The following is an 8,787-nucleotide window of genomic DNA, read 5'->3' as shown; positions in this document are numbered from 1 at the left end:
AAATGGAAAGATTTGGTGATAAAACTACTGCATAGTACTATATGTTACAGTTTTTTTTCTGATGAATTTGCACATACATATAACTCCACTTTGAATAGGTATTGTATTAAGATACACAATTTGAATGTTGAGTTGTTTTCAAATAATGGAATTAAAATGCTACCTACTAGCCGGGCAGTGGTGGCACAAGCCTTTAATCCCAGCACTTGGGAGGCAGAGGCAGGCGGATCTCTGTGAGTTCGAGACCAGCCTGGTCTACAAGAAAATGATACAGTAGTGGACCCCAGTGCCTTTTTGGACAAAACATTTTAAATTTTTGTGTGTTTGGTTTTGGTCTGAAAGGCAGTGGGCAATAGCTTTGGGAGTACACACATTCTTGGTTCCTCAAAAATTTGCCCCGTCAACAGAAGAATGGTAGAAGTAAGTTTAGAACAGAGCAGAAATATCTTCTACTAGAGGGGTAATACAAAGGAGTCTTGCTTTTATCCCATGCTTTTTCAGACCCAGGCCAGCTGGCCTTGGTGAGTTCCCGATAGAACATCCTCATTGACTAAGTGTGTGGGTGCACCCCTCGTGGTCCTGAGTTTCTTGCTCGTGCTCTCTCTCCTTCTGCTCCTGATTTGGACCTAGAGATTTCAGTCCAGTGCTCCCATGTGGGTCTCTGTCTCTGTCTCCTTTCATCGCCTGATCAAGGTTAATATTCAGGAGGATGCCTATATGTTTTTCTTTGGGTTCACCTTCTTATTTAGCTTCTCTAGGATCACGAATTATAGGCTCAATGTCCTTTATTTATGGCTAGAAACCAAATATGAGTGAGTACATCCCATGTTCCTCTTTTGGGGTCTGGCTTACCTCACTCAGGATATACTGAACATAGTGGACAATGAGGACTACTGAGAACTCAAGAACAATGGCAATGGTTTTTTGATCCTACTGCATGTACTGGCTTTGTGGGAGCCTAGGCAGTTTGGATGCTCACCTTACTAGACCTGGATGGAGGGGAGTGGTCCTTGGACTTCCCACAGGGCAGGGAACCCTGATTGCTCTTTGGGCTGACGAGGGAGGGGGACTTTATTGGGAGAGGGGGAGGGAAAAGGGAGGCGATGGCGGGGAGGAGGCAGAAATCTTTAATAAATAAATAAACAAACAAACAAAGGAGTCTTGCTTAGTTTGGATGTCGGGTAAAGTGATTATTAAGAAAATGTATTTAACTAGTCATTGATGATCATGGAGATTTTTTGATATGAATGTTAGAAAGTTATTCCAAGGAGAGAAAATATAATGAGCAGAGCCAGGGTGATGATAAAACTTTAAATACTCAGAGAGAATGACTAAAATTTATGGATATATTATACATTTTAAAATACATACAGCCTAACTTTATCTTTGTAGCAAACCCTTAGGGTCAGTATGGAAAATGCTCTATCCAGTGAGGGAGAAATTAAGCCATATATCAGCTAAGAATTTGGAAAGCTAAATGCTCATTTTAATGTCAGTATTGTTAATAACACAATGAGCTCTGGGGATTTCTCTTGTCACTTTTGAGGATAGAGCTAATCTATTTGTCTGTTGCTGTTGAGGTAAATCAGGAACTTGCTCAGCAGGCCAGACTACTCTGGAATTCACTGGTCTCTCCTCAGCCTCCTTAGTGTTGAATTTCAGACATGTGCTGCTATGAAGGGCCATGCCTGTTCTTATGCTGTCTATTGTCCTTAACCGTGTGAAGTTTCCCTCTGTAAGTAATAGTAATGTTTATATGTTATTAAGGTGTTGGAGTGCAATTTGAGAGAGAGAAGGAAAAGAAGAATCAGCTTTAAGCTAAAAATAAATGATCAGTGTAGACACTGGTTTACGTTGCCCTTATTTTATTTTTAGATTTTCTTATTTTAATTTTTATGAATATAAGTGCTTTGTCTACATATTTATATGTTCACAATATATGTACCTGGTGCCCATGAAAGTCAGAAGAGGGTCTTAGATTCCCTGGAACTAGAGTTACAGATAATTGTGAGCTACCACATGGGTGCTTGGAACAGAACCTGAATGGGTCCTCTGCAAGAGCAAATGCTCCTTAATCTCTAAGCTGTTTCTTACTCTCCGGTTCCCTTTATATTAAGATTAGGCTTAAACAAAATGACAATTAGTGGACAAACTAGAATTAGAAACTGCCCACTGTGACATTTGGGCTCCTGTTGTTTTCCATCTATGCTACATTTGATTAGCGGCAACAAAGAGTCAGGTATAGCCAAGAAATCAATTTAGCACTTGGTAATAGAACATGGACTAGACCAATGTTTCCAAAAACTTGGTAAAAACAGGATGTTTTCGCTGGGCCTGTGCAAAGGAATTTGAAAAGAACCTGTAGAAATTTAAATAAAGGTGATGGTTGTGACTCATTTTGAAAAGCTGTGGAATACAATGTTTCCTCCTCTTTTGAATGCAGCTCTTTGCTGAAAAGCTTTTGGAATGTAAAAAGCCTAATTTATCTCTCCTCAAACTATATCAGTCTTGCATGGACCCATTTGCCTTATGTATTTCTATCAGGTCTATGTTTGAGCCCCTGTTTGAGCCTGGAGTTGGAGAGTCACCTACTTCCCAGGAGGAAAAGACAGCTTTCTGACCTTATCTGATTTTTTTCATTGCCATGCTCTAACTTGCTGAGCTAACCAGCCAGTTTTGTTGGAACTCACCATGGAGACAGCTTAATTTTAACTCTGAGAGAACATGGGCTTTTCAACACAAGTTAAATATAGGCTGGCACAGAACATTACAGAAGCATTAGGTCCTCAGAAAATTTATTTAGCTCCCAAACTTTGAGCTGCTGCTACTCATGTATGATACTCATACCTTCCTCCTGGTCACTCTCACATTTTCTTCTTCCTTTGATTACAGAAATAGAGAAGGCAGGGCTTTAGCTGCCCATATTAGAGGTCATTTATGAGTATCTTTCTCTTAAACGTTATCTTGAAAATTAATATAAAGAAGTCATACATGTCAGGATCTTATGTTGCCTGAAAGCTTTTGGTGTTTGTGTTCACTTTGAATGGAACAGTTGAAGTAAAGAAATACCAAATATGTTTTGTAATAAATTGTATAAAATAAAAGCTTTAAATTTGACAAAATGGAAAGATTTGGTGATAAAACTACTGCATAGTACTATATGTTACAGTTTTTTTTCTGATGAATTTGCACATACATATAACTCCACTTTGAACAGGTATTGTATTAAGATACACAATTTGAATGTTGAGTTGTTTTCAAATAATGGAATTAAAATGCTACCTACTAGCCGGGCAGTGGTGGCACAAGCCTTTAATCCCAGCACTTGGGAGGCAGAGGCAGGCGGATCTCTGTGAGTTCGAGACCAGCCTGGTCTACAAGAGCTAGTTCCAGGACAGGCTCCAAAACCACAGAGAAACCCTGTCTCGAAAAAAACCAAAAAAAAAAAAATGCTACCTTCTTCTCCTTCATGTGTGACTACCAGTTGGCAGTAAATTTGTACTTCTGAAGAGGGTACAGAATTTAGAAGAGCTTAATGATTTCCTTATATAATTTTATATAATTATAATTTATATGTAATTAAATTTTATATTGTATAAAATGCAAGATAATCATAATTTATTATTGATAACTAACAAGAAAAAAGCAGCACACAGTAATATTAACTAGACCCCAAATACTTAAAATCTCAGTGTATATCTATAAAATTACAATAGCCATTCTAAAGGTGTGAAGCTTTGTGTTTGATTTTACACACTCACTAGCAAATATATTTTTATGTACTCACTTACCCCCAGAAAATAAGATACAACTAGAGAAATAGTTAGATTTCTGTCCTCCTTAATGACTGAAGCATCCATTACCTGCATTCAGTTCTTCCTCATCACTCAATATTTACCCTTTTTTTGGCTAAATTCTGTCCCGTTCGGTGAGAAGCAAATGAACATTTTAAAATGCTAGTTGTAATAACAATCTGGCATTATAAGTTAGTGTTTCATAATAGGAATAAAGCAATTAGCAAGAGATTAGTAATGTGAAAAAGCAAAGGTAATTTTAAAATTATTTTATAGGTGGTTTAAGTATTTGAAATGAATATTTCATGACTATCTTTATACAAGCATGTACATTAATTTATTGAAGTCTATGAATAAAAAATAAGTATAAGAGAAAATTTTAAAGATAGGCCTATAAATTATGTACATGCTTCCAAGTTCTCAACAGGAGGATAAAAGCCACAAACTGTTCCTTGTCCTGCTGAGTTTCCATGTGAAGCCAACAGATCGTCTATCTTCTCAAAGGCCATGGAGGCTTGAAAGTCAGACACTGAACATAGAGGTCACCATCAGATTTAATTCCCTTTTATTCTTAAGTATTTCTTTTTTTTTTTGAGATTATGATATGGTTAGATAATTTCCTGTCTCCAAACCCTTCCTAGATCCCTCCTTGCTCTCTTTCAAATTCAATTTCTCTTTTTTCATTAATTGTGTTTATATACATATATAGTTCTTAATTATTAAAGATAATTGGCTCACATCTGTGACTGAATCATTTCTGCGAGATACAAGATATTTCTACATTTAACATTGAAAGTAAGGAAACCTAACCACACCCAAGAATCATACAATATTATGATCTATTAAAAACATTAAAAGCTGAAAAAAAGTGTACAGAGAGTACACTGAGACCCTCAGCTAAGCCTCTTCTTCCTCCTGGCTTCAAGCTGCAAAATACAGGAGTTCAAATATGTAAAACAATAGTGATGATTGTAGATCTGTTTGAGGTCCTATTTATCTAATGCTTTATTGTTTTAGCTCTCTCAGAATTATATTTAGTCTCTAAAACCCTTATGTTTACTGTTTGAGAAATACATACACAATTTGGGCATTTGACAGGGTAATCTGGGGAATTTTAAGTGATTATCATTTTTAAAATGGAAACACATCAGGCATGTTAATACTCAGACAGATGACATTTATAGTTTTCCTGATATCTATTAGTCCTGTCTGCTTGCCATAAAATGGAACTGAAGTGGTCATGTAAGATAGACTCTTCACAGGCTTTGTTGGAGATCTCTTGCTACCTTCCTGTTCTCGCAAGTGCTTTACAAATTGGGTTTGTCCTAGATCTTTGTACAGCTCACTAAAACCTGGTTAATTTGTTATGTCCTAAATTTAAAGTTTCTCATTGAGTAGTTTTCATAACTCTTCTCTCCTGTGTCACTATAGATCAATGTTGCCTTTCATTGGAATGGATTTCTGAATAAACTAACAATTGTAATATACAAGATGGATATCTATAACTGAGGGTGTAATAGAGAGCCATTAGCAAGAATGCATAGAGTTGAAGAAAGGAGAATTGGTTATAAGGGTGTTCAAAAATAAATGCCTGTGATGATTCTTTTTCTTTTCTTGCCATATAAACTGCATTGCTTCTCTCACTCAAGTAATTTCAAGAATTGCTTCAGAAAACTTTAAATCTCCCAATAGTATTTAAAATACCTAATGAATGAAATAGTTAAATAAGCCAAAAATTGATAATGTTTATGACAAGCCAATGGAAAGGAAGAGAATAGGAGAAAAATGAAAAACAAACTAAGGTGACAGGACCAAAAGGTTATTATTCTTAGGTGTTGTCTTAGTTTGTTTTCATTCCTATTGTAAAAACCATGGCCACAGATAAGTTGGAGGGGAAAGGGTTTATTTCATCTTATAACTTACAACCCATCATTGAAGTTAATGATTCAGCTGTGGTCTGGGAGTAATACCTATACCTCTCTTAACACTAAGTCTATGAATGATTGCTATTGACAAGTAGTACTATTCACAATAGTGTTACATATATTCACTGTTTAAATTCTATCATATGAATAATAATATATAATATCACTCTAATTTTTTTTTATCCTGGAAATGTTCTCACTATATTATATATGTATATATTATATTAATATCATCTTATCTTTAAAACAAGAAAAATAAAAGTGCCTATGACAAAGTTAAATTTACCAATTGAAAGAACAGATGCAAACAAATTACCTCAAGTTTAGACTAACTCATAGAGCATTTTCAATAAATGGCAGTTGCTGTTGATAAAGTGTGTTTGGTAGATTCCTTCACTTTAAAACTGTTCTTTGATATGTTCTTTTTTTGCCTACACTTATTTATTTATTTGCATCTTTTTATTATTATTATTACAACTTTTTACCTCCTCCCTTCCTCCCATTTCCCTCCCCTCCCCCACTCCCTTTACCCCTCTCCCCATTCCCCCTTCCCCTCCTTCTCCAGCCCAAAGGGCAGTCAGGGTTCCCTGCCCTATGGGAAGTCCAAGGTCCTTCCCCTTCCATCCAGGTCTAGGAAGGTGAGCATCCAAACAGACTAGATTCCCACACAGCCAGTACATGCAGTAGAATCAAAACCCACTGCTATTGTCCTTGGCTTCTCAATCAGCCCTCCTTGTCAGCCACCTTCAGAGAGTCCAGTTTGATCACATGCTCCATCAGTCCCAGTCCAGCTGGCCTTGGTGAGCTCCCATTAGATCAGCCCCACCATCTCAGTGGGTGGATGCACCCCTCCCGGTCCTGACTTCCTTGCTCATGTTCTCCCTCCTTCTGCTCCTCATTTGGACCTTGGGAGTTCAATCCAGTGCTCCAATGTGGTTCTCTGTCTCTATCTCCATCCATCGCCAGATGGAGGTTCTATGGTGATATGCAAGATATTCATCAGTGTGGCTATAGTATAGGGCCAGTTCAGGTGCCCTCTCCTCAGCTGCTCAAGGAACAAGCTGGGGACATCTTGGAAATCTGGGAACCGCTCTAGAGTCCAGTCTCTTGCCAACCCTAAAATGATTCCCTTAATTAAGATATATACTTCCCTGCTACCATATCCACTCTTCCTCCATACCAACGGTCCCACTCCCCCAAGCTCTCCCCATCCTCCCTTCTCACTTCTCTCTCCCCATCTCCCCTTACTCCCACCTCCCCAAGTGTCAGCTTGAACCTGAGAAATACAACTTGAACATTAATGTGGCTTTTCTTAAGCTTTGTATGAAACTGTCATCCAAAGGGACTATTATTTCCAGTTTTCACATATCAATAGATACCAGTAATTTGCATATGAAGAAGGCAAGAGAGGGAAGAAATGACTTTCCACTTACTTATTCTTTTCAAAGTGCTCTACCAGAGTTCTCAAGCTGAGAAGGCAGCTTAGATTCATGTTTATCAGTTCTCTGTACACATTGCTGTACCACTAGCATTTTTATCCCATTCAAGCATATAGTTCACTTGGGAGGCCACTCAAACGATGTCAGATTAAAAAATGGTTTATGTCACTCTTCTATGTCTTTGACATCTCCATTTTTTTTCTCCTGAAACCTACAGGGATAGGGAAGCACTCCATGCCAGCACTCCACGAATAGATGTCTTTTTTTCTCTACACCTGTCTCTTCTAGTATATTATCCTGCTTATCTCCTTGAGGCATTTTTAGTAGTATAGTTTCTGCAATTGTGATTTTATCAAGAATTTTCTTTATGCTTTAGAAATGAAACTCTTACTTCTCTGGGAATAGTTATATCTTACTTGTTCAAGGTTTGGAATATATCACTGTATCTGATATTTCAAAGCTTCACTGATACACAATGGTTCTGGAATGAAGTAATATAGTGCTGTTGTTTCCAAATGTTATCTTGACCAGTGGGGGAAAAATGGATGGAATATTTGGGTTAAGTTAATATAGGTAGTATATTTATTACTAAAGTTACTGTATGCCCATTGAATCATGTGTAGTATATAATACATACTAATGTTTTTATCAAAGTACAGTGATACCTTTCTATTAATCAACATTGAATAGTGCTCTAACATTATTTCATTTAATTTTACATGTCTGTAGTCAGGATGCCAAAAGTCATTGTAATTATGTTGCATCATTTTTTTAATAAAGAGCATGATTCATTTCAAGAAAAAAGTTCAAAATTTGTAGGCAAACATGATTATGAAATTTTTCCATTATATTTTATTTCATATTCTGAAATTATCAACTTAACTTTAAATACATTGGTTATTTGGATACCATTTGGAAGGCAGATTTCAAATTAAGCTAGGAAAAGACTTCAGAAGTAGACTTCAACAGGAATTGGGAAAGTTCATATGTTCCATAAGATAGAGTTGATAGTGTAGGTCATAAAGGTATGGGTATTTCCTGTGCAATCAGAGACCCATCTAAAATGCAAAGTTTCGATCACAGACATGATTGAGCAGTAAAGAATACTTACTGTTTTTTTCCAGAGGACCTGATTTCACTTCTTAGAACCCACCTGTAACTCCAGCTGCAGGGAGACACAATCCCTGTTCCAGCCTTCTCAGGTATTGCGCACAGATGTGCATACCCAGACACAAGTAATTAAAGATATTAAAAATAAATCTTAAAAATAAGAGTGCAATGCAGTTGGCTATACCATATTTTCTTTAAAGGGAATCCTATTGAGTTTTAAAAAAGGGAAAGCTGATTGAGAAGGACCAGTGTCAGTAGTCTGTGAATCCTGCTTCTACTAAATAAACAAAACAAAACAAGACAAAACTTTGCAGTCCCTGAATAGACTTCAATATTTCATTTTACTTACTTAGATGAAATTATTATTTACTCGAATTTATTAAATGCAGAATTTATTTATTAGTTATTTAAATGAATTCCATATGGTTCTTATCTTTTATATTATATACATCTTATAACTTGTATTAGTGGTCTGGAGCTATGGTTCAGTGCAACCCTGTGGATCTAAATTAAAATTTT

At 36.6% G+C, this 8,787-nt stretch overlaps 1 protein-coding gene across 2 annotated transcripts in view; it reads left to right on the top strand.

The window, feature by feature from the left end:
* The window catches only part of Il1rapl1 (interleukin 1 receptor accessory protein like 1), a 1,234,859-nt gene that overhangs the window by 24,919 nt on the left and 1,201,153 nt on the right, over positions 1 to 8,787 (top strand). The window lies entirely within an intron of this gene.

The sequence above is a fragment of the Microtus ochrogaster genome, unplaced genomic scaffold (genome assembly GCF_000317375.1).
Source record: "Microtus ochrogaster isolate Prairie Vole_2 unplaced genomic scaffold, MicOch1.0 UNK36, whole genome shotgun sequence".
Taxonomy (NCBI): domain Eukaryota; kingdom Metazoa; phylum Chordata; class Mammalia; order Rodentia; family Cricetidae; genus Microtus; species Microtus ochrogaster.
Note: the sequence above shows the minus strand (reverse complement) of the source record. Positions and strands in the feature narration are given on the sequence as shown.